At 36.1% G+C, this 25,840-nt stretch overlaps 1 protein-coding gene across 12 annotated transcripts in view; it reads left to right on the top strand.

The window, feature by feature from the left end:
- The window catches only part of LOC141410877 (uncharacterized), a 137,070-nt gene extending 111,230 nt beyond the window's left edge, over nucleotides 1-25,840 (top strand). For 9 of the 12 annotated variants that reach the window (XR_012435673.1, XR_012435682.1, XR_012435681.1 and 6 more), the window contains 4 exons: nucleotides 90-127; nucleotides 1,823-1,966; nucleotides 13,845-13,895; nucleotides 18,886-25,840. The gene's annotated coding sequence lies outside the window, so the exon portion shown is untranslated. The remainder of the gene's footprint in view (nucleotides 1-89; nucleotides 128-1,822; nucleotides 1,967-13,844; nucleotides 13,896-18,885) is intronic. The other 3 variants (XR_012435674.1, XR_012435671.1, XR_012435675.1) reach the window with 1 other exon arrangement.

Here is a 25,840-nt window from a genome sequence, read left to right as displayed (position 1 = left end):
CCTGACCAATGAATGGTTTAGTAAAATATATATACACACAATGGAGTTTTATTCAGCCATAAAGAAAAATGAAATTATGTTGTTTGCAGGTAAATGGATGGAACTAGAGAACTTCATGTTAAGCAAAGTAAGTCCGGCTCAGAAAATCAAAGGTCACATGCTTTCTCTCATATGCAGAAACTAGATCTATAAGTTAAATGTATATAAACATATGTGATCATACACACATGCATATCTGGTGAGAGAGAGAACAAAATTATATTAATGAGTTCATCTGAGGGGGATATGGGAGGTGTAAGAGATAAAGAAAATGTTTGAGAATGAAAAATATTGAAGCAACCTATCAATTTTTTATTATAATGCACTGTACAGTAAGCTGTTAAATATTAGGGGAGCATGGTGATAAAGGTAAGTAATGGGGGGAGAGGGTTACTTTGATTAAAGCATGATATATATAAACCTGAGGTACCAAGGTGAAACCTCTGTGAACTAGCAATACATACTTAATTTAAAAAAATAAAAAGCAGGAGGGAAAAATCTTTTCCATGGATGGTTATCTCTGGGAGGGGGTTGGGCACAAGGAAAGGGGGAATGAGGGTGTATATGGCAGGTGTATTTTGTATCCATATATGAAAATAGAAAAATGAATCCTACTGAAATTGTTCTAAAAAGGGATAAGGGGAAAGAGGGAGAACAATGGAGGGAGCAAATCCAACTAAGATATATTTTAAACACATATGCAAATATCACAATATATCCCCCTATACAACTACTATGCACTTATAAAATCATAAAAAAGAGGACAGGAACTAGAAGCAGCAGTTGAGTTGGGGAGAAGTGCTCACATTTTGGGTATTTTGAGTGTGAGGTCAATAGGATTTCCTGAAAGCTTGGATAAGAACTGTGAGAGAAGAAAGAATGACTCTAAAGTTTTCATCTTCTGCAACTGTTAGGATAAACAGAGAATGGAAAAGATGTTGAAATTTGTGAAGGAGATGAAATACTCTAATATTGGAGCATGGTACATTTTATATCTATTAAACATTTTATATATAATAACTCAGCACAGGAATTAAAACACAGAAGACCTGTTATTGGCTGGATAAAGTACATCATTCAATCTGTACCAATAGAGACACCAACCTGCTATTCCTCTACATTATGCATACATAAAAAGATCAGGGAAAATCAGAATTGAATAGACAAATGCTAGTTATAATACGTATTATTTAATTTTTAAGTACATTCTTTAATTCTAAAAATTGATTGTTATTTATTTCTTTTTTGTTTTTGAGACAGGGTCTCACTATGTAGCTTAGGCTGGCCTCAAACATGAGATCCTCCTGCTTCAACCTCCTGAGTGCTGGAATTACAGGTGTAGGCCACCACTCTTTGCTTAACCAATTTTTAGAACACTTTTTACTCCTACTGAAGACAACAAAACATAAAAAAACCCCAAAAGCCCAAACCCTTCCATTGGTTGAGTGAGTGAGTAATCTGCTTTCAGAATGCATGTTCATTGCTGGCACATAACTGTGAATCAATTAAGAAGACTGCTTTCTGCCAGCAAAAGAGGAGATGGGGCAGCTGGGAGACCACTAGTGACTGAAGAGAGGAAATGGTACTTTAGGTATTAGACTATTAAGAAAGGTGCAGCACCCTTGCCATCATTCTAGGCAGATCTCAAGCTACATTTCTCAGCTTCCCTTGCAGTGAGATGTGACTGAAATCCAGGCAATGGAATGGGAAGGGAGGTAGCTTGTGTCTCTCCCAAGTCTGGTCCAGGAAATTTTACACTTGTTTCCTCTTTTGATTTGTTGAGGACTGGCATGGCCATACTGTAAGTGATATGTTGAAGATTCTGGAGGCAATGCTGGAAGAAGCCTGGGTTTCTGAATTTCTGCTCAGAGGGGATCATCTATTTATTAGTTGGTGTCTCCTATCTGGGGTCTTCCATGAATGAGAAGTAAGTTTTACTGTATTTGAGCTTTCATATATTTATTTATATTTATTTGTAGTTTATGTCTTGTAGCAGCATCTCCTGGGTCACTGGGACTACAGACATGAGCCACCATGGCTGGTACTATCTTAGACTACCATGTCCAGTCACCTCTGATCCTTACCTGGCATAAGGCATATGTGAGCCATTATGAGCACAATGTAAGGAGGTTTGAGCTTTCCTAGAATTATTTAATTTGTGGCACAGAAATAAGAGAGGCAAAATATTTTCTACAGGCAAAACATTTCCTATAATGTAAAGGTTGGGAGCATGATACTTTTTTCTAGAAAGTCTATAAGTTATAGACTTTAACATATCCAGGAAAGGAGGAGGAATAGTTAAGGAATAAAAGAATGAATAAAGTGTAGTGAAAATCTGTACTTGAGGCTAAGCTATGTCTAGTGCTAGAGCTCAGAAATTTGCTGGACATGTCTACAGACTTTATGAAGTCTGTTTGAATAAAGAATTTAGTATCCTCCCTGGAGAATCATCATCTTAAAGGCAAGAGAGATTTAGGTGCAGCAAATTTATCCTTGAAACATAAGAGTTGAGATTCAGTTTTGAGTACAGTCACCTCAAATTTGATTCCTGTGGGGAAGAGAAATTTGTTCTACACCTTTGGTTTGCTGGCTTTTCATTATAATAATAAAGTTTTTGTTAAAAAACTTTAAGATCTAGGTTAAGATGCTTTCCTGCTCCTGCAGTTTAGGCCAGTGGGTCAGTGATGTATGTGTTCAGTGGAGCAGACAGTCTGATGTTTACAAGTAGCCAAAATTCGGATCTCTTTTTGTTTTTAAATGACATCTTTCAATGAATTGAGACAACATTAGAAGCCCTAGATCTGTGCCAAGCTTTAGGGACATAGTGAAGAGCAGGAAGGATAGTCTCTTTCTTGAGAGCAGTTATAGTTCAGTGGCAGAAGGCAGACTTCAAAAATAAGTGCTACACAAATGATAAAATGACAAGAGTGTTTATAAGAGCATATGGCAGAGAATATCTAATCTAATAGGTGTTCCATTAAGGAACACCTCTTAGAGTGTGATTTAAATTGACGGGGAGGGGGGAGGAATCTGTCAAGATACTCAGGTAAATGACATGTAGTGAAACCATTGCAGGAACAAAGAGTGTTGCTAAGACACAAGGGGGTGAACATGAACCTACTATGTTTGAAGAGCAGAAAGAAGCTAGTGTGGTGGTTGCAAATACATCAAAGAAGAGAACCAAGTGAGGGGAGGTGGCAGTGGCTGGCATAGCCAAAGTGAGGGTTTTAATTTTGTCCTAAGAGTAATGAGAAGTCATAAAACAGTTTTGCATAAGGAGCAAAATGATTAGAATTGCCTTACTTATTCCTGTTGGCTTTTTGTTGATGTGTGGGTTACAGTGTGGCCAGAATGAAAGAGGCAAGGCTATTACCATAACCAGATAAAGAGACATTTATGACTTTGAACTGGGAAGGTTGTTCTCCAAGTCTTTTCTGTTAACTCCTTCAGGTCCTGGAGATCCTTTCATGAGGTCTGGAAGGTAAAAATTATTTTCACAATAACACTGAGATATTATTTGCCCTAAAAATTGTTCTCGTATTTGCACTGATGGCACAAAACTTACAGTTCTGGAGATTAGCTTTAATCAAGACAATAAATTGGGCTTCTAGTCATTTAATTCTTTATCCCAACATATTCTCTGTGAAAACCTGCAAGCTTTCCTTAAAGATAATTCTTGATAAAGCAGAAACTCATTAATTTTGTTAAATCTCATCACTGAGCACACATCTTTTTAATATTCTGGGTGCCAAAATGGGGAAACCTTTTGCTGAAGTAGCTCAAAGTTACTGCCAACCTCCTGAAGCAGATGGTAATTTTCTCTTTGTGATGCAGAGGTCAGGTGCTTAATGCAGCAGAGAGCTAAAGAAAGAAATGTCTGAGAGAAATGCTGTCAAATCCAGAGAAGCAAGGAGATAGAGAAATTGGGAGTATGCATCAATTTATCTATAGGCAACTGTAAATCACCCTTCAAAGACATTTAGCCTCCTACTTCTGCTTGTTATAAAGTTATAAATGGGCTGTTAAGGTGGCCCTGGGAAGGCATTGTCTGGTGGGTACTAAAAGTGATGCGCTAGAGCACAGTGGATAGGAGAATGGGTGTGTGCATCGCTTTCCAACTCAGAATCTGACAATGTGAAATTGCTAGCTTGAAATCACACATCCTACTCATATTTACACCATGGTAATTGTCAAACACCATGCATTAGGCCTTTTAAAAAATAATAGCTGTCAGCATTAAAATGTAAATATCTGGTATATAATATGTGCTCAATAAATATTTTTTGAACATGGAATATTAATGGAATAAAATATAGGTCAAATGAAAGCTAAAATGTATTTTTAGTTTTCACTGGTAGAATTAGTTATCTGTCTTCTCATTAGGCATATTTTGAATATAGCACATAGCACTTATTATAGTTATTTATGGTTAAGTGACAAAATTAAGGCACTGAGACAAGCAATAAAGTCACTGAGCCCTTCATTTTCTACTTACTTTCATGAAAATATACTTAGAGAAGAAAATAAGCTTGTACTAATTTTTTCTATGTTATTTAAACAGTTGCCTATTGATATCCACTTAGGGAAAAACACAAAGGGGGCTGGAGAATATTGAGATAGCCTCCATTCAATCATGCCTTATAATACTTTGTACCTCCTCTACCTAATAATTGGAACAAAAATGTGTTCACTAATAATCAATTTTCAGTCATTCATGGATTAATGAAGTTTGTGGAGTTGTTTGTTATCTCATCTTTGATTTTCATTATTCTCTTTTGGCTTCCAACCATGGAATTCTCATGTTATTCGTTAGAATCCACATTACTGAATGACCTGGGAAATAATGGGCTCTGAAACACAAGCCTGTCTTTTACTATTTCTTAGCAGTTCTCCAAAAAGTGATGTTGCATCAGGAAGAGGTCAAAACAATTAACTTAATGAAATTTATTAATATTTATAGGTTTCAATGGTCCATTACCATTCTTAATGGATCTGTTAAACTTTATAAAGAATGGGTAAGAAACTATTTCAATAATGCAGTTCACTTAAGAACCTCTAAGAATCTTATATTTTGTCCACTTCTCTGAAGGATCACATTTTGACTATTCAATAATAACTCCTCTTTCCCCCTAAAGTCTTTAGATCTTACAATACTAAAACGTATTTTCATACCAGGTACTTTGTCATGATGAGTGAATTTGAATGTGTTTCTTGGAAGACAAACAGTGGAAATAAACAGAGTGTTGGGCTTCAGTTGTAGCCAAGCCTTCCAAAAGAAATAAAGTGACTTGTTAATCCTTAGAGTACTGGAATTTGCTGGATTATTAGCCAAATGAATATTTGGGAGATTGCCTGGGGTCTCTTGTGTGTGAACTCAAAATCTTGACTCTTTACTCTGAGGTAAGAGCAGAAGGAAGACGAAGGTAGGAACACTGATCCCAACTAAGAAGGAGTTAAAGACTGGAGAGACATAGTTCCTATTCACGAGTATGTGTGTGTGTGTGTGTTGAGAAATGGGCATGAAGTAAAGATGAGGTCAGCTGACTGTTAGTGAGTGTCTTTTTTTTTAAATTTTATTATTCATATGTGCATACAAGGGTGAGTGTCTTTTTTGGCACTCAGAGCTAAGCAGCCAGTCTCTGTGAGACTGTTCCTGATCATTTCTGAGACTGCCTTAATGAAAGTCAATTTGGACATCTCTAGCCTGAGTAAATTTCATGCAGTTTGATTTGGAAGATGTTTTTGTTGTTGATGGTAATGTCAGTTTTCTAGTTTAAAGATTCAACTAGGTTTTATTTCAACCTAGCTGGTCTTTTTGTCTCATCATTAAGTGTGTGTGAGTGCATGTGTGTGGGTGTTTGTATTTTTCAGCAGTCTCTCGGGGATATTAGAAAACACCTAACCACACACTAAAAAGCAAACAACATCACCTATCCATTACTTTTACAATGCAGCAATCCAAGAAGGTACTGAAAATACTATTTAAGACACAGAAGAGAAATCTAGTTCCTTAAACCCATTATTGATTGACTTTAATCAAATCACGAATCTCCCAATATCATGAAGTCTTCCAAGCTCTCATGTCCATAGTACCACTTTTCAGGCTGCACTAGAATTAGGAGGAAAGCCCCCTCTGCACTGGTTTACATGAAAAAAAATAGAAAGAAAGATCCCAGAAACTGTAGGTACAATTTTTAAGGAACCCACCAATACTTTATGGTCACAGAAAATCTTTTTCTTGTTCTGTCTAGGTCAACCATTGGAACAGTTTCAGACCACATGAATTCCCAGGACTTTCTCTGTGTTCTACTCCATCCATTTGTACCTATTTGCCTGTTGGATCAGCCCCTCATTGTCAGCTTGGCTCCAGGCTAGGGTTCTGCTATCCATACGTGGTTTCTCCAACTATGGCTCTGCATACCTTTTAAGACCAATGGTTTGGATCCTTCCTTTCCTTTCTGGAGTTTGGCTCCTTTTGAAATTCCTAACCTAGTTTTAAGGCTTCAGGCCCTTGTCCCCAGACTTTTTGATATCTGGCTAGTGCTCTGGCTGACCCCACTCATGCAGCCATATATTTAAAAGTATAAAACTGAGTAAGATTAAAAATAGCTTTGGTACATATGTTTTTTGAAGCTTTAGCAAGGATATATTTTAGTATAATAGGATAAAGTAGGAAGAAATTTAAAGAGAAGGGGGAAAAGACACCTCTTGCTAGAAGTGCAGAGACAAGCTTGGTTACATATGTTTTTATCTTCAAATGAAAACCAATTTTCTGATGTATGTTTTTCTAAACCTACATTTCTCTGGTGAAATGTCCTATTTTCTTATCAGCAAAATGTTATATGAAAGCTAATTGAGAAGAAAACACAGGGTTTTTTCTGCATTTTGAGCAACTGTAAGGAATTTACTTGTTTGCAATTATTTGTGATTAAATGATTAAATGCAAAGGCATTTTAAAGAGTGTAAGTGTTCTACACACGTTTGGGACTATTATTTTTTAAGCAAAGCTGAAAGTCTCAAGGTAAACCAATGTCTTGACTTTTTTCTAAATTTATTGTTGATTCAGATTTCTACAGGAAGTAGCTATTTCCTTTTACAAAGTTTCATTTATTAATGGCTCAATTTAGGGAAATAATTTTATATGTGTGCTACAAATAATAGTATTAAGAAAAATCATTTGAATGAAAGTTACTTCCAAATATGCTTATGTCATTTTTCAATTTTGCTAATTTAGTGAAAATATTTGATAATACTGAGGATTTGGATGATGAATCCTCTTCCCTACACTTCATATAAAAACAATTTCCTCTCAACTAGTAATATCCATTGATGAGAATGCCAGGTTAGATAGTCATCTACACCAGTTACATGGCAATTAGCTTGGAGAATGGCGTGTTAATTTACTTAGCAAAAAGAACTTGAAATTTTCTACATTTTTAAAAATAGGAAAGTTAGGTAAATGTGTACATGTGAGTTTGTGTGTGACTCATGTTATTCCATAGGGACAAATTTGAACGTTCTTTAAACCTGGGTCATTTGAGCTCAGTAATCATCTTGAAACCCATATGATATTCTGACTTGTGTAGGATGTAGGAATCATGTCATTGATGTCATTCAATTTATAATCATGTCATTCAATTTATCATACAAATGGGAATGTAGTCAATACATAGTTTTAGTTCTTAATAGTGTACTCTTAAATGAAAATAGCTGTCACTATTAAAGGAGACTAAGGGAGGAGGAAAAGAAGAAAATGCCAGAGTGCAAAGTACTGAAATACATCACATCTGTGTAGGAACAAGACATAGTGAAATACACTGAAACTGTTGAACAATAACAAGGTAGGAAAAAAAGTGTAAGGAAAATAAAAAATATATTTACAGGTAAAATATCAAGGTAAAATCCCAGTGAACAATGAGCAGACCCAAAAACAATGAAGGGCAGGAATAGAAAACAGGTCCTTTAAGGGGAGAGTAATAGTGGGAGAGGGAGGGTAAATGAAGAGAGCAAAGGAAGGCGAATATACATCTGTGGATACGGAACATTGAACTTGTTAGTCATTTTAAGAAGGTACATGAGAGAAGAGGGATAATAATGGAAAGGCTCAACCAAACCTGGGTACAAAATATATATGAAATGTCACAGCAAAACCTCCTAGGTATTTACCAATCAAATGTTTATAAAAAGGAAATAATTGCCACTGGAAAAAATTGCTTGCAACTATGCATTTTCTTAACATAAGTAGATAAGCATGCTGAAATCAAAGTTACATCAGAAAAACTGACCCAAAACAGTTTCCTGTAGGGAATTTCATGAATACTCAGAAGTCGTGGAACTCTAGCTTTGGCTGAAGACTTTGTAAATAAATCTTGTACGGCATAGTGAACTGGAGGTTGGAGGCTATTTAGTATAAATAAGCAAAACCAGAGTTTGTGCTTGACATACTATATTACAGAAGACTGTCCCCCAAGATTTTCAAGAATTGGAATTCATAATAAAGCCAAATGTATCCTGGAAGTCTAATGAGCAGATGAAAATGACCATCAATTATATGACATTTTTAAACAAGCACATTGAACCATGAGCTACTGACTATTTGAAATATCTTTGTGATACTAGTCTGGGGTTATGCTTGCAATTTTAATTGCTAAATTTGGGATACCATTGAACTTTATTAAGGGAAAAAGATAATTGTAAACTATGTGACAAGCACAACATAAGATTTTTTTTCAGTTATATCGCTCAGTTTCTTGTAACAAACAACAAGATTTGCATTCTGTTCTCAATTTAGAGATGAAGACCTAGATTCAAGCTGCAGGAATAACTTGTGGGGAGTTCTCAAATATCACTCATTCCTTTATTTGTTTATTTATTTATCTTAAAGAAGCAAGTAAACATAAGTTTCATTCATTGAGAGAGATATGTTTATCTATTGCAGATCAAAGAGGAAATGGTGTGATTCCCACAACTGTGGAAACTCCAGGGATGACTAAATAATGAGTCACTGAACCATTAGCTCACTTTCAAGAGTGGGATGATGGAGCAAGAGTTATAGGCTGGAACAGGAGATCAAAGAAAGGGCGGAACTTAGACATATGCATTTGGAAGAGGGTACTGTACATAAACATATATATTTCACAGCTTCAGTTTAAATCTCAAGGTCATTAGGGACACCATTTTCCTTCAATTTTCTGCATTCTTTCTCTTTTCCTTGATTCCAATAATTACCCCACAGTCAGGAGCCAACCCACTTACTGGCTATCAAACACACACACACACACACACACACACATCTCAAGAGATATAAAATAATTTTAGGAACCAGAGGAAATACTATAAACCTCTCACCCTTTAGGGTCTTGACCCTCAGATTCCTGTGGAGGAGAACCCTGGAGCCTCCTTAAATTCAGTTCAGTTCAATTCAATTAGGAAGCATTGTCTTTCACAGAGGACCATCTGCTATTCTTCTTTCTAATTGTTCTTCTCGCCCTTCTTCAAGGTCAACTTGGAAAATTTGACCCATTGAATCCACCTTTAGAAAACCTCTTCCCCATTAAAAAAAAGGAAGACCAAGATGAGATAAGCTATATTTCAGTTTCTTTTAAGGATGACTTACATGAAGCTCTGACTCTCTTCCTTTCAAAACCCAATCTGAGCAATCCATCAGCAACCCATGACCCAGCAAAAAAGATGACTGAGCTGGGCTGGCAAAGTGCGTTGTGAAGATAAGGGTGATTTTATCACCTTTGATGTACCTCATAAGAGTCCATCTGGTTCAGTATTTTATTATCAATAAAAAATCAAAAGAATATAGCATTAAGTCTAAAATTCAGGGTCATCCCGGGCTCTCTTAGTAACACTCAGTCATAGGAATTTGGAATTGGAATTCAATTCTCCATTGAATGCAAGGCCCTTGCATTCAACTGCCTTAGAAAGACAAAATAATAAGAATAGTGCTTATGAAGCATGCCAAGTAAAATATTAGATTTAATTTATTGTACATGTTTTCTCTTATATATTTTATATTCTCTCAAATTCTTACAGTAATCATCATTGCTGGATTGTTATGCTCGATTTATAGTTTAGAAGTCTGACATTCATAAGCTTTAGGAAGACTTTGAAGAGCAGAGGAAAAAGTTGTAAAAAAATTACTCTGTACCATAGAAAAATTTTGCAGGCTACAAAAAGTAGATTGAGAAAGTCATAGCTAGATATGAGGCAACTTGAGAGAAAGAGGGTTTTCTTAAAAGAATTTCTAGTGTTTTAGGGATAACACTTCAATCTAAACTAGTGTTTAGAATTTTGCTTTGTGTTTGATAAAAAAAGGGGTTACTATAATCTCGGAGAAGCTATGTGGGTGAAGTAATAGACACAGTAGCAAAGTGACTTCAATGATAGAAGTGTTTGAGTTCAGAGATAGACAGGGAAATGAGCAGACGAGAGGCTGTCTCTTTTACTAATGAGTCCTGTGGACTTAGTTTGAACCTAATGGAGATAGGGAATGCAAGAAGTATCTGAGGGATCTGCCTTTGCTGGTACAGAGCTATCTATCAAGTGGCCTAGGAACAACAAGATACAATAGCACTCTGGGCCAGAAGCCAGTGTTAAGCACCACTCCTAAGAGCCTTTGCTAGCCAGGACCTCAATAACAAGTGGCAGGCAAGTGAGGAGTGCTTGCCAACTTTGTTCTACCCATGTGGAGACCACAGAAATAGATGGATGAGACTCTGCTATTACACAGGGAGGGCCTGAGATTTGCGCTATTGCTGTTATTGTAAGGACAGGATAGTAAGGTAAGGCTTGGGGAAAATGGGAATTGCAATAAAAAAGTAGTTCTTAAACTGAGGGTACCTAATAGAGGGAAGTTTTTCTAAAAGAGCCATGCCTATGTCCTACTTCCAGAGGTTCTGATTTAGAAAGCCTAAGGGGACGTTTGGTGGCAGGGTGATGAAAAGGCTCATGAGTAATTCTCATGCTTATGCTTGGTTGAAAGCCAGTGCCTTAAATTTATCAGCTTGTGTCAGAGGTGGAAATAGCTATTAAAAACAAAATTGAGGTTTTGGAAATTATTTCCCTTTTTGACTTTATTGCTTTATATCCTCAACCCTTTCTCCTACCTTCCCACATTCTCATGAAAATAACTTCCTTTCCCTAGTATTGGTTTTGTTAATTCCTCACTGAAGGCTTCTCTGATGGGGAATTACTGCAAGATTCAGCCAGCCTTTACCCCCCGGATTCTTCAGACTTGGACTCAGATGAAAAGAAAAGTGAAGAATGTAAACATCCTTTTTTCTTCCTTAAAAGAAAATGGCTGCAATCTTATTTGATCAGATCTGGTCAGTGTTAAACAACTGAGTGAATATTTTGCTTGAAACATCCTCTCTCTTCCACTACTATTTCTACAGGTTGTTCCACTGTTATTTTTTCTTAAGAGTTATTAATGGAATTTAGACATCAAAGCACTTTCAGCTCCATTTCCCAAGACCTGTTCCATATGTGACATATACAACCCTGTAGAGTTGTAAGCCACACAGAATCCTTCACCATCCATACCTTCATAAAATCCCATGTGAACCAAGGGAGTAGGTCTTCATTATGTAGAAGCTACAGTATTAAAAATAAACTGGGTTAGTGACCTAATTCTAGTTCAAGGACTCCTTTATTCCTCAATGTTATTTGAGATTTTCAAGTTTTTGTCTTCTGGAAATAAAGCTAAACTACAATAACAGCAGCAATTTTTTTTAGAGTAAAAATTTCAAATGCTTGTTTTAGTAATTGAGCAAACAGAGGTCAAAATAACATCAGGAATTAAGCATATCTCTCCATTACTCTCCAGAAATTAAAGAAGAGAGAATAGATGAGTTTCCAGTTTGAAAGTCAAGTTCAACAGTCTTTTTATATTATGACTTAGTGGAAGGGCCCTGAGCTTGTAAAGAGAGGCGATGCTTTCAGTACTGGGGGAAAAGCAGTCTTCAGTCCTGGGAATGTGGTAACCTGGTGGTCAGTTGAGTACCCTTAGGAGGACTGACCCAGTCAACAGCTGGGAAACACAGGATAGTTGCTCTATTTGAGGTAGAGACACATTCTCATCAGATATGGTCCAACTACGAGGGTGTGTTTGTATCATGAGAAAAAGAAATGCTGTTTGTTTCAACTGAGAACTGTAGAATGTCTCAATCTCATTTTTTTTAATGCTCCATCTTCTCTTTTTTATTAGCCTGTGAGAAAGTTTTAACTTAAAGACAATTGTGCAAATCAGAAATGCATAATAATCATGTGACTATTTAACATTGATATTTACCATTTATCTCTTTAAAATTTTATGGGAATATATTACAATTGAAATTTAATGTTTGCCACACATAAGATAAAAGAGAACTAAGCTCCTTTTCATTTTTTAAGATAGGATTTTGCTATATAGCCAGGCTGGCTTGGAACTCACAATCATCCTGCTTCAGCCTCCCAAGAGCTGGGATTTCAGGTGTGCACTACCAGGACTTTAAGCTCTTCATTACACTTGTTATACTTCAACATAGTCAGTTAGTTTGGGTCTATTATTTATAAGGTGAAAAGAAATTTTATTTCTCAAAATCTTTTGTCCTTTACTGGTTGAATTTATATAACTGATTTACCCTCCCCAAATCTTAGTTTTTTTTTTTTTCAATATTTATGGAAAGTCAGTACCTCCATAATATTATTATATAATGGGTTTGAGATTTAAAAAAATCTTACAATTTTCTCTAACACATTCTTTGGGACTATTTCATTATAAAATCTAAACTGTGTATTGTTACATTAATATTTCCATTTCAAAGGACTCATTTTACAGCAGTTACAAGGTTCAATTTGTCAGGGCTAGGCATATATTTTTGTATTACCCACAATATATAGTGGAGTAAATGGACAGGACCTTTACTAAAAGTGGAAAAAAGAATGAATGCTTATTAACTAAAAATGAAACTTTTACTCACATTTTTCAGTGAAGAGACCATGTGGTTTGACACATAAAGTTGCATATAAACAACACCAGGGGAGTTTGGGGGATCAATTTTAATGCCTTGCTTCTTCTTCCAGCTGCCTCTTAGTAATACCTCAAGATCTAATAATACATTTTTCCATTTAGACAATTACCATGTTCTCAATTATATAAACATTTGAATTGTTTCTCTTTTTATTGATTTATAGATTCTATTGATCTACATAAAACAAGTCCTTGAGGTTTTCTAACCCACCTTTCTTCTGTCCCTAAATTCTTCCATGTGATCATGCTGATCCCAGCAGTTATTGGAGTGAACAGAGAAACACAAAATTACTTGAGTGTTCATTTCTGTAGAAGGAAATGAACAGAATACCACCAGTATCCCATAAAGACCTAAACTGCATGTAAACATACTCCATTCAAATGAAAAGAGACAAAGGTCAATATGTAGAGAGCTCAAAGACTCAGATTAAATGGCCATACAGGACATGTTCCATGGGTCATTGGAATGAAGTTATATCACTAAAACTAAACTTTTATTCTATAACTTTTTAATATGTGTGTTTTACAGGAATACTGTCCTGGAAAATAAGGAAATGAGAGGAATTATCTTTAGTTTTAAAAATTATTATTCATTAACTGATTTAAACTTTAAATCAAGAGTTTTTAACAACTACCTAATTTTCACATCTAAATCTCACACAAATAGGCACTGGAGGAAAAGCAGAACATATTTTCTAATTTCAGAGACTGGAGGAGAGGAGTAATTAAGCAGATATTTGCTTGGAGAAATATTTGTTATAATGTTTCCAATGTTCTTTTACAGCTATTTTACAAGAAATCCAAGATTCCTCTGTTTCTGGCAACTTGAGTGAAGGTAAGGGCTGTGGCTGATTTTTAGTCTGGCTTATATGTAAAAGAAGGGCACAACTGAGGTTGAAAAGCCAGTCCGAGACAGCCCTTGAGATACAGCTTTAGTTTCTGTCTCATTTGAAGCATATTAAAAAATCATGATGTATAGAACATTGTAGTTTGGAGACGGATAGAAAGAGAAATAAGACATGGCTTTTGCTTCAAAAATAGATTGTAATTCAGTGAGTGTGGCACAAGTTGTGTAATAGACAAGTCATATTTAGGGAGTAAACCAAGCAAAGGTTGTGGGGAACATGCTAGAGGTGAGCCCTGTTGGAAATGTTATACCCTCATCACTCTGATAATTGAAGTGCTACTGTTGGGAATCTTTAATCCCTGACCTTGCAGAGTGATCAGTGTCACACGTCCTAGTTTGTGTGTGTGTGTTTTGGGTGGGGGTAGCACTTGAACATAAATCCTACCTGTATTGGAAATCTGATTGCACTCTTTATTCCACCCAAATATCTAGTTTTTTCATGATATCTATACTCTCAGTGATTCTTAAGCCTTTGAACAATATATATTCTTTAGAAAATGTGAATAAACCATATGTTCCTTCCTACACTGTGGGGGAGGGGAGCACATGAACATTTCAGGGACTTCTTTCCAATGATTCTGGGAAAATCATCAACTTCTCTGTTTTTCAGTTTCTCAACCTATAAAATGTAAATAACAATACCTTCTACCACAAGATTTGGAGAATAAACTGAGATAATTAAATAAAATATCTAACACAGATTCTAGGGCAAATATAGGGAAAGTGGCAACCATGATCTCATTCTTTCTTTCTTTTTCACTATGACACTGTTCTTTCTTTTACTGTGATAGATCCCATCACAGAAGCAAGACTGGGGGACAAAATAAGGGACTGTTCACAAAGGAAGGTGACAGAGGGAAGTGACAAAAGGAGACAAAGGGATAAATGAGTTTCATGCCCAGGCATAAAATATAGTAGAATAAGGAAGTCTGGGGACTTCAAAGAAGTTATCCATGGGGATATATAGGAGAATCTGACTCTTCTCTGACAGTGGATAATTTATTGATTTAATATAATAGTAATGCTAATTGTGCCTGTAGCACTTTCACACTTATGATACTAGTAGTATCATCTGAATCTGGGAAGTTTTTGTTTAGTTACTACACCTACTTCCTCTCTACATTATTATAATTGTTATTCTTTGTAGCTAAAAACATGGAGAATTAAAGATTAAGTAATTTATACAACATAAAGTGTCTTTGTCACCTTGGGGATATTACCTAATATTTTTGAACCTGAGATTTTCTTTCCATAAAATGGGATGGTGGTTATTATAATATGTACTACATAGGATTGTTGTAGGGAATAAGTGAGTTTAAAACTCTGAGCAGTTCCTGACATACCTTAGACAGTCCATACACTTCAGATCTCACTATTTATTACAACTGAGCAAGGTGGATGCTAGAAGGAAGGAAAAGGATATGATGAAAGTCAATTCTCATGCAAAGATTTACCATACAAAAGCGCATCTTTTAGGAATTAAATCAGTGTTTTCTATATTTTGGTCCTTATTTCCTAGGTTTCCAGTGGCTACTCCATTTGTTGAACCAATGGCATTTATTGTTTTAGGGTGAGGATAGGTATATAGAACAAAGAGGTCTTTTGTTCTTTGAATCCTCAGGCTCACGTTTTTAAATCAATTGCAGGTTTAATCATGAAGCCACATTTTGTTTAAACAAAAAGTGTATTTTATAAATTCTGAAATCTTCCCTTTGCTTTCAAAAGGCTGGTTTTGCTTTACAAAAGTATTAGAGTATAGTATTCACAAACATCCATGGCTTAAAAAAAAAAAAAACTAGGAACAGCAAAATTTAGAAGGTAGAGTAGGAAAAGAGAGAACTATAGATAGGAATGTCATGACTCACCTACTTGGTTATTCGTGCCCTTGGGAAAGGGATAGAGGAATGTTGTGAGCTCCTTAGTAAAGTCAGGCATGTGGACCAGCATGGCACTATAAAGTCTCTAGGCAGAAGAGCCATGTCTGAAGACTGCTTCAAAGAATTTTACATACTGTGGCATGGTGAAGAAAACTGACTGATAATCCTTGAGTCTCCCACCAGGGTCTCATTCTTGCTGTCTGGAGGTCATTTCAATTTCCACTGTAGCACAGGAAGGTGAATCCAAAACAAAGCTTGGCTCTATCAGCAAGTTGAGTAGCCAGAAATCAGTTTTAGGGGAAACCAGGACTAGTAGAATTGTAAAGCAGACTACTGAGAAGGAAGTGTTCCAGTTAGCCAAGGAGTTCCATTGCATCTTTGGTTCACTGTCCACATCCAAGTATACTGCTGGACAAAAGAGTCTCAGAATGTAAGAAAAATGACCTTTTCTGTCACAGTATTTGTTACCCTCTTATGCCATCTTAGGTGACTTGTTTAAAGGGCCCTTCCTTCTTCTTCCAGATTCCTGTACAACTCCATTGCTCACCAACATGCATGCCCTAACCCATCCCCAAAGCCTTTTAGCTAATCAGGAAAGATTGTGAACCTTTGATCTGGACAAATGCCAGGTGAGGGGCAGGTGCAACTGCATCAGGGATATAAGGAGGAGCCACTGTCAGCCATTTTGTGCCTCTGTGCTTGCTTAGCAGGAGTAAGTACATGCTTGAACCCTCTTGATCAAGAGAAAATTGACTTGTCAAGATTTTCTGTCTCTCGTGTGTCTGTTTTTGACACCAGAGGGTTATCAATTCCAACAAGAGGAAAGGACAATTATGAAAGAACTCTGAGTTGAAAATGTCCTGGAGCTTACAAAGTTCTGGGAATTATTTGAAATCCTCAAAACCAAAATTAAAAGATCATGATGAATATATGGTACATTTTTAGAGACTTCCCCTTTAAAGTTGGGCTAAATGACCACTAAGTACAATTGGATCACCCTAAAAAATCTGGAAAAATGTAGCATCACAGAGCTCAAAGCCACAAAAAACATCCAATCAAAGATTACTGCTAAGTGAGGAAACAGGAAAATGTGATCCATAACTTGGAGAAAAGTCAGTCAATAGAATAGACTAAAAATAAGATAGATGTCAAAATTAATTAAGATACATGAGATTTATAATAGTAAAAGACAAATATATACATAAATATGTATGTGTATATACACATGAACATAGATACATGAATACAGGTAAAATAAAGCATAAAGTGATGACATAAATGGAAAACATAAACAGACTCAAATGGAACTTTATAAAATAAAATATCCCAAATAAAAGCTGTGGATGACATAATCAGCAGGCATAGATACCACAGAGACAGTATCACTGAATATGAAGACATATGATAGGAAATATCCAAAATGAAGCACAGAAAATAAAAGGCTGAAAATTTTTTCTTCAGTAACCTATGAGACAAGTAAAATTATTTAACATATGTGCAATTGGAATTTCATAAGGCAAAGAGGAGCATGATATTCCAAGAGGTAATTGCAAAATTGTCCAAATTTGATTTTTTAAAAAACTGTAAACCCACAAACACAAAAAGCAAAACGAAATCCAAGTAAAATAAATGTAAATAAAACCTTGCTAACAGCTAAAACAGTGTTTTGAAAGGTACTCTTAAAAATAACCAAAACTCCAAGACATATCAATTTCACAAAAGCAAGGATAAAAGGCACATCAGAAATTAAGAGATTTAGCTGGGGATGTAATTCGGTGGTAGAGCGCTTGCCTGGCATGTGCAAAGCCTTAGGTCAATCACCAGCACTGAAAAAGCAATTTTAAAGGAAGTTATGTAAATCCAAGGAAAATGATTTAGTTCTCTAAAATGTTGGTAGAAAAAAGGTATTAAAGTTGCATGTCTAACAAAATATCCTTAAAATAAAGTGAGACAAAAATTGAAAAGCTTATTGTATTATTTATGTGGAAAATCAGAAGATCTTAAATCTCCAGATAACATTTAAAAATAAAAAAATTAGAGAATTTGCACAATCTGATTTCCAGATTTATAAAATTACACTATTCAAGGATGCATAGTATTGAAAAGTAGATATATAGATTAATGAAATGGAAATAACAGCCCAGAAATAAACCAATACTTACATAACTGATAGATTTTCAACATAGGTGTCAAAAATTCATGGCGGGGGTGGGGGAAGAGTGTTTTCATCAAATTGTGCTGGAATAATTATGTACCTGAATGAGAAAAACTGAATCCCAACCCTTTCATTATACCATACATTAAAAACTAAGCAATCAAAATATATAATTAAACATAGGAACTAAAACCATAAAACTTTTAGAAGAAAACATGGGAGAAAATCTTAATGACTTCTAGCTAGCCTAGGCAAAGAATTATTAGATGAGAGATAATCATAAGACATAGATGAAAATGTAATGAATTGGACTTTCAAAAGATGGTAAGAAGATGAAACATGGGAGAAAATATTTGTAAAACATATCTGACATAAGATGTGTTTTTGGGTGTTTATACATATGTGAGTATATTATAAAGAACTTTCACAACTCAATAAAAAAACTAAAAATAAAGGATTTGGGCATTTCATAAAAGAGGATATGCAAATGGCTAACCAGCTCAAACAAATTTTCAACATTATTTATATTATGAAAATATCAACAAAAACCAACATTAAAATACCCATTAAAATGACTTGAATTGATTTAGATTTTTGTTTTTGGCAGTGCTGGGGTTTGAATCACGAGCTTCACACTTGCTAGGTAGGTGCTTTACCACTTGAGCCACACATCCAGCCTAAAATGACTTAAATTGAAAAGTTTGATAATTCCCAGTGCTAGAAAAACTGGAATTCTAATATATTACTGGTAGGAAGATATATTGTCACATCCACTTTGAATAACAGTTTGTCAATTTCTTAAAAAGTTAAGTATATGCTTAACATATTATTCACTATGTCTGAAAAACCATGTATTGTGGTTGTTTTTTGTTTGCTTGCATTGCAGGGCTGATGATCCAACCCAGGTCCTTGTGGATGCAGTTGACTACTGACCTACACCCCCAACCCTATAACATGAGTATTGTATGTGTTTGTGTGTGTGTGACAGGATCTTGCTATGAACCTTAGGTTGGCTTGCACTTGCAATTCTCTTGCCTCTGTCTCTTGAGTACTTTTATACTTATGTGTCACTGTACTGGGCTCTGTCATGTGAATTTTTGTAATATATATGCAATGTATATTGTGAAAATGTTAGCACAAAGTTATTTTATCAAAAAGAATCTACACAAGGTAAGTAAACATCTAGAAGTTATTTATTAACATTAGACAGCTGGAAAACTAAAACTTAAACTGCAATAAGATGTCATTGAAGAGGATCCAAGATGGCAACAAGGGTACAGAAGCAGACAGGGTAAGCTCCATGAATAAAAAACCTTTCTGAGATGCTGGAGCCACACTTGGTGGAAATAAAGCACCAAGGAGAATCAAAATTTTGACATCTTGAATCTCTAGCCCATGGAAAGCTTCTCCATGCCACGTTACACTGAGAAAACAGGTGGGCTGCCACCATTGCCAGACACCAGCTCCAAACCTTCTTGGGAGACATTTGGCAGAACAAACAGGTGAGCACCAAGCATCACATGGTATTCCCCCAGCTACCTCTGGGATAAACCAGCATAGCCCCCTGGGCAGACTGACATCCCCACAAAAAAAAAGCCTGAACAATAAACAACGAACTGAATAGTAGCACAAAACTGAAGGGGCAGGAACTCTGAAAGTGCACTGGAGAAGGGGGTAAAGGCAAGGAGCTGATCTCTGCATGAACTTTTAGTATACAAATGACTGGAATGGCAGGCGGGCTGACAGTGGGTGGTAATAAGCCACTGCCTGAAATAGGGCAGGTAGCAGTCCAAAAAGTTCATCTCCTGAGCCAGTAAGCAACACTCAAAGCCAAATGGCTCTGCAAAATTGAAAAACAGACACCAAACCATCACAACAGGCTGACAGAAGGGGGCCTGCTGACAGATCACTGATCTTGCCCCAGAGAAAGGGAGTGAGGCAAAGAAACAAGCCCCCAGTAAAAAAGCACAGCAAAAACCCAACTCCAGGCAGGACAGCTGGTGGGCTACAGAGCCGATTCCAGAACCTGAGGACAACATACAAACTTAAACTGCCACACCTCACTGAGGGAGGAGGTCAGCTGCCACTGAAAGACAGAAGAAAAAAAGAAAATAAGAACACTACTGAACCATCTGACAAGACTACAACAGAGCTTTTTCTTAAATACCAACACCAGGACTGGATGCTGGAGGAGTAACAGTAGAACTTAAACTAAGACTGAAAGTCTTTTGTTCCTGAACCTGGAGTTTTTTTTGTTGTTGTTGTTTTGTTTCTTGTTTGTCTGTTCATCTGTTCCCATTGATTTCTTTTTCTTCTTTTTTTTTTTTGGTGTTGTTCGTTTTATTATTGTGAATTATTTAACACTAAATTATACCCAGTCTAGGGACATAAATAGCACACACACACTTAGCTAAAAACCCAATACAGCCACAAAACAAAATTAAAACAAGGGAAAGAAAACAGGTGACTGAAATCACAAACTAGCCTATCCAGAACATAGTTGCACAGTACCAAGTGGAGCAATGGGAAGAAGAAAAAAGGATGAAAACCATTCTCCCTTCCAAAATAATTTAATACAGGATTCAGAGGGAAAAGAAGAAAACAGATACCCAGTTCCAGACTGCAACAAAACAAAGATAAATGATGCCAAGGAACCCAATGATACCCACAAGAACAACCTCAAAGAAGAAACCCTGCAAGTAAGCACTGAGAATTTCATGGAGATGTTACTAGACATGGTTAACCAAAATGTACAAGAGGCATTCAAGAAATTTTAAGACACCAAAAAGAAAGAATTTGAGAAGACACAAAACAAATAAATGAACTCATAGAAGCCCTAAATAAAAACCAAAGTGAAACAGAGAACACTATAAATAGAGAGATAAATGAATTAAAGATGAAACTAGACAATATTAAAGAGGAAGTAACCCATGATATGGAAAACCTCCAAAAAAAGAATGAAACAGAATCACAAAATACAATGGAAGGCCACTCCAGCAGATGAGAACAAGTGGAAGACAGAATCTCAGAACTTGAAGATAAAATGGAAATTAAAGGAAAAACTGAACAGTTATTAGTCAAACAACTCAAGATTTGCGAAAGGAATATGCAAGAACTCACCAACTCCATCAAAACACAAAACCTGAGAATGATGAGGATTGAAGAAGGAGAAGAGGTGCAAGCAAAAGGAATGCAGAACACATTCAACAAAATAATAGCAGAAAATTTCCCAAATCTAGAGGAAACAATGCAAATTCAGGTATAGGAAACCTCCAGGACACCAAACAGACTTGACCAAAATAGAACTAAACCATGACATATTATCATTAAAACAACAAGCACAGAGAACAGAGAAAGAACATTGAAGGCTGTAAAAGAGAAAAAACAACACACAAAGGTAAATCCATCAATATCACAGCAGATTTCTCAATGGAAACCTTAAAAACAAGAGGGCATGGAGTGAGGTACTCCGAGCACTGAATGAAAATAACATCAACCCTAGGATACTCTACCCAGCAAAACTAGCATTCAAAGTAGATGGAGCAATAAAAGTATTTCATAATAAGCAGAAACTAAAACAATATATGACCACCAAGCCACCACTACAAAAGATTCTTCAAGGAATTCTGCACACAGAAAGTGAAAGCAAGCAAAACCATGAGAGGACAGGCAGTACCAAACCACAGGAGAAGAAAAGACAAGAAAGTAGAGAGTAACATTGATTCAGCTGCACACAATAAAATCCTTAACAAAAACAACTAAATGACAGGAATCACCACATACCTATCAATATTAACACTGAATGTTAATGGACTGAACTCCCCATCAAAATACACTGTTTGGCAAACTGGATTACAAAGGAGGATCCAACAGTCTGTTATTTACAGAAGACCCATCTCATTGACAGAAACAAGCACTGGCTGAGGGTGAAAGGCTGGAAGAAGTTTTACCAAGCCAATGGTCCCTGAAAACAGAAAACAGTAGCAATACTTATCTCAGATAAAGTAGACTTCAAACTTACATTGATCAAATGAGATAAAGAAAGACACTTTATACTAATAAAATGAGAAATACACCAAACGGAAATTTCAAATATCAACCTATATGCACCGAGTGTCAGAGCACCTAATTTCATCAAACATACTCTGAAGGACCTAAAAGCATATATAGACTCCAACACAGTGGTAGTGGGAGACTTTAATACCCCACCATCACCAAAAGATAGGTCATCCAAACAAAAAATCAATAAAGAAATCCTAGAACTAAATCATACCACAGATTAAATGGACCTAGCCAATGTCTATAGAATATTGCATCCAACTTCCATACAATATACATTCTTCTCAGCAGCCCATGGAACTTTCTCCAAAATTCATCGTATCTTAGGGCACACAGGAAGCCTCAGCAAATATAAGAAAATAGAAATAATCCCATGCATTCTGTCTGATCACAATGCATTAAAACTATAACTCAACAACAAAAACAACAGGAGAAAATATGTAAACAATTGGAAACTGAACAACACATTGCTCAATGATCAGTGGGTCATTGATGAAATAAAAAAGGAAATTAAAAGGTTCCTGGAAGTTTATGAAAATGAAAACATGACCTATCAGAACCTATGGGACACAGCAAAGGCATTCCTAAGAGGAAAGTTTAGGGCCATGAATGCATTTATTAAAAGGACAGAGAGATCTCAAATCAATGACCTAATGCTACATCTCAAACTCCTAGGAAAACAAGAACAAGCAAATCCCAAAACAAGCAGAAGGAGAGAAATAATTTTAAAAAGTGCTGAAATTAATGAAATAGAAACAACAACAAAAAAAAAAAACCATACAAAGAATCAAGGAAACAAAAAAGCTGGTTCTTTGAAAAAATAAACAAGATTAACAGACTCCTGGCAAATCTGACTAAAATGAGGAGAGAAAAAACCCAAATCAGTGAAATCAGAAATGCAAAAAGGGAGATAACAACAAACAACATAGAAATCCAGGGAATCATCAGAGACTACTTTGAGAACCTATGTTCCAATAAATTTGAAAATATTGAAGAAATGAACAACTTTCTAGATAATTATGATGAACCAAAATTGAATGGAGAGGATATTAATCACCTGAATAAATGTATAACATGAAATGAAATTGAAGCAGCATAAAGAGTCTCCCAAAAAAGAAAAATCCTGATGAAGTCTCTGCCTAATTCTACCAGACCTTTAAAGAACTAATACCAACTCTCTTTAAACTCTTCTATGAAATAGAAAAGGAAGGAACATAGCCTCACTCATTTTATGAAGCCAGTATTACACTCATCCCAAAACCAGGCAAAGACACTTCCAAAAGGAGAACTATACGCCAATCTCCTTAATGAACATCAATGCAAAAGTTCTCAATAAAATAATGGCAAACTGAATTCAACAACACATCAGAAAGATCATTCACCATGACCAAGTCGGCTTCATCTCAGGGATGCAGGGGTGGTTCAATATACGCAAACCTATAAAAGTAATACAGCACATTAATAGAAGCAAAGACCAAAACCACTTGATCATCTCAGTAGATGCAGAAAAAGCTTTTGACAAGATTCAACACCACTTCATGTTAAAAACTTGAAGAAAACTAGGAATAGAAAGAATGTTCCCCAAAACTGTAAAGACTCCATATGAAAAACCTATAGCCAACATCATACTTAACAGAGAAAACCTGAAACCATTTCCCCTAAAATAAGGAATGAGACAAGGGTGCCCACTATCCCCACTCCTATTCAACATAGTACTGGAATTCCTAGCCAGAGCAATTAGGCAAGAAGAAGAAATAAAAGGAATACAAATAGGTAAAGAAACTGTCAAAATATCCCTATTTGCAGATGATATAATCCTATAATTTAAAGATCCAAAAACCTCTACCCAAAAACTCCTAAACACCATAAATAACTACAGCAAGGTGGCAGGATACAAAATCAACTTACAAAAATCATTAGCTTTTCTATACACCAACAATGAACAAACTGAGAGGGAATATGTAGAAACTAATCCATTTACAATAGCCTTAAAAAAAATCAAATACCTAGGAATAAACTTAACAAAGGATGTGAATGATTTCTACAAGGAGAAGTACAAATGCATGAAGAAAGAGAACGAGGAAGACTACAGAAGGTGACCCATGCTCATGGATTGATAGAATCAACACAGTAAAAATGGCTATACTACCAAAAGCAATCTACATGTTGAATGCAATTCCCATCAAAATCCCAATGACATTCAGCACAGGGATTGAAAAATCTACCCTAAAGTTCATTTGGAAACACAAGAAACTGGGAATAGCCCAGGTAATACTCAGCAAAAAGAGCAATGCTGGAGGTATCACGATACCCGACTTCAAACTGTATTGCAAAGCAATAGCAATAAAAACAGCATGGTACTGGCACAAAAACAGACATGAAGACCAGTGGAACAGAATTGAGGACCTGGATATGAACCCACACAGCTATGCCCACCTTAGTTTTGACCAAGGCACCAAAAACATATGATGGAGAAAAAACAGCCTCTTCAACAATGTTGTGGGGAAAAGTGGCTTTTTGCCTGCAAAAACTGAAACTAGATCCATGTTTATCACCCTGTACTAGTATCAACTCAAAATGGATCAAGGACCTTAATATCAGACCCAAAACTCTGAAGTTAGTACAGGAAAGAGCAGGGAATGCTCTGGAATTAATAGGCATAGGCAAGGACATCCTCAATAGAACTCCAGCAGCTCAGCAACTAAGAGAAAGAGTGGACAAATGGGACAAATTAAAAAGCTTCTGCACAACAAAAGAAATGGTCTCCAAACTGAAGAGACCACCCACAGAGTGGGAGAAAATATTTGCTAGGTATACATCAAATGAAGGACTGATAACCAGAATATATAGGGAGCTCAAAAGACTAAACTCCCCCAAAATCAATGAACCAATAAAGATATGGGTAAATGAACAAAACAGAACTTTTTCAAAAGAAGAAATTCAAATGGCTAAACAACATATGAAAAACTGTTCACCATCTCTGGCCATAAAGGAAATGCAAATCAAAACCACACTGATTCCACCTCACCCCTTTTAGAATAGCTATCATCAAAAATTCCACCAACAACAGGTGTTGGCAAGGATGTGGGGAAAAAGGAACCCTCATACACTGCTGGTAGGAATGCAAGCTAGTCCAACCACTCTGGAAAACAATATGGAAACTTCTTAAAAAACTAAACAGAGATCTGCCATATGATCCAGCAATCCCACTTCTAGGGATATACCCAAAGGAATGCGACACAGGTTACTTCAGAGGCATCTGCACACCTGTGTTTATTGCAGTGGTATTCACAATAGCCAAGTTATAAACAGCCGAGATGTCCCATTACTGATGAATGGATTAAGAAAATGTCATATTTTTATACAATATTTTACTCAGCCATGAAGAAGAATGCAATCTTATCATTTGCCAGTAAATGAGTGGAACTGGAGAACATCATCTTGAGCAAGGTTAGCCAGGCTCAAAAAACCAAAAATAGTTATGTTCTCCCTCATATGTGGACTTTAGATCTAGGGCAAATGCAGCAATGTTGTTGAACTTGGTGCTAAGAGAAGAGCACATATGGGAGGAATGGGGATGGGTAGGAAACCCAAAACTTAAAAATGTTTGATGTCCCCACTACAGAGGAGCTAGTACAGCAACCTTAAAACAATAGAGGTCAATATGGTAAGGTGGCTTTGAAGTAGTGAAGAGGTCAGGTAGAGAGGAATCAATTTGCATTGTAATACATTTGTGCATGGAAACAATGCTAGGAATCTCTCTATATAGCTATCCTTATCTC

Source organism: Castor canadensis, chromosome 9 (genome assembly GCF_047511655.1).
Source record: "Castor canadensis chromosome 9, mCasCan1.hap1v2, whole genome shotgun sequence".
Classification (NCBI taxonomy): domain Eukaryota; kingdom Metazoa; phylum Chordata; class Mammalia; order Rodentia; family Castoridae; genus Castor; species Castor canadensis.
Note: the sequence above shows the minus strand (reverse complement) of the source record. Positions and strands in the feature narration are given on the sequence as shown.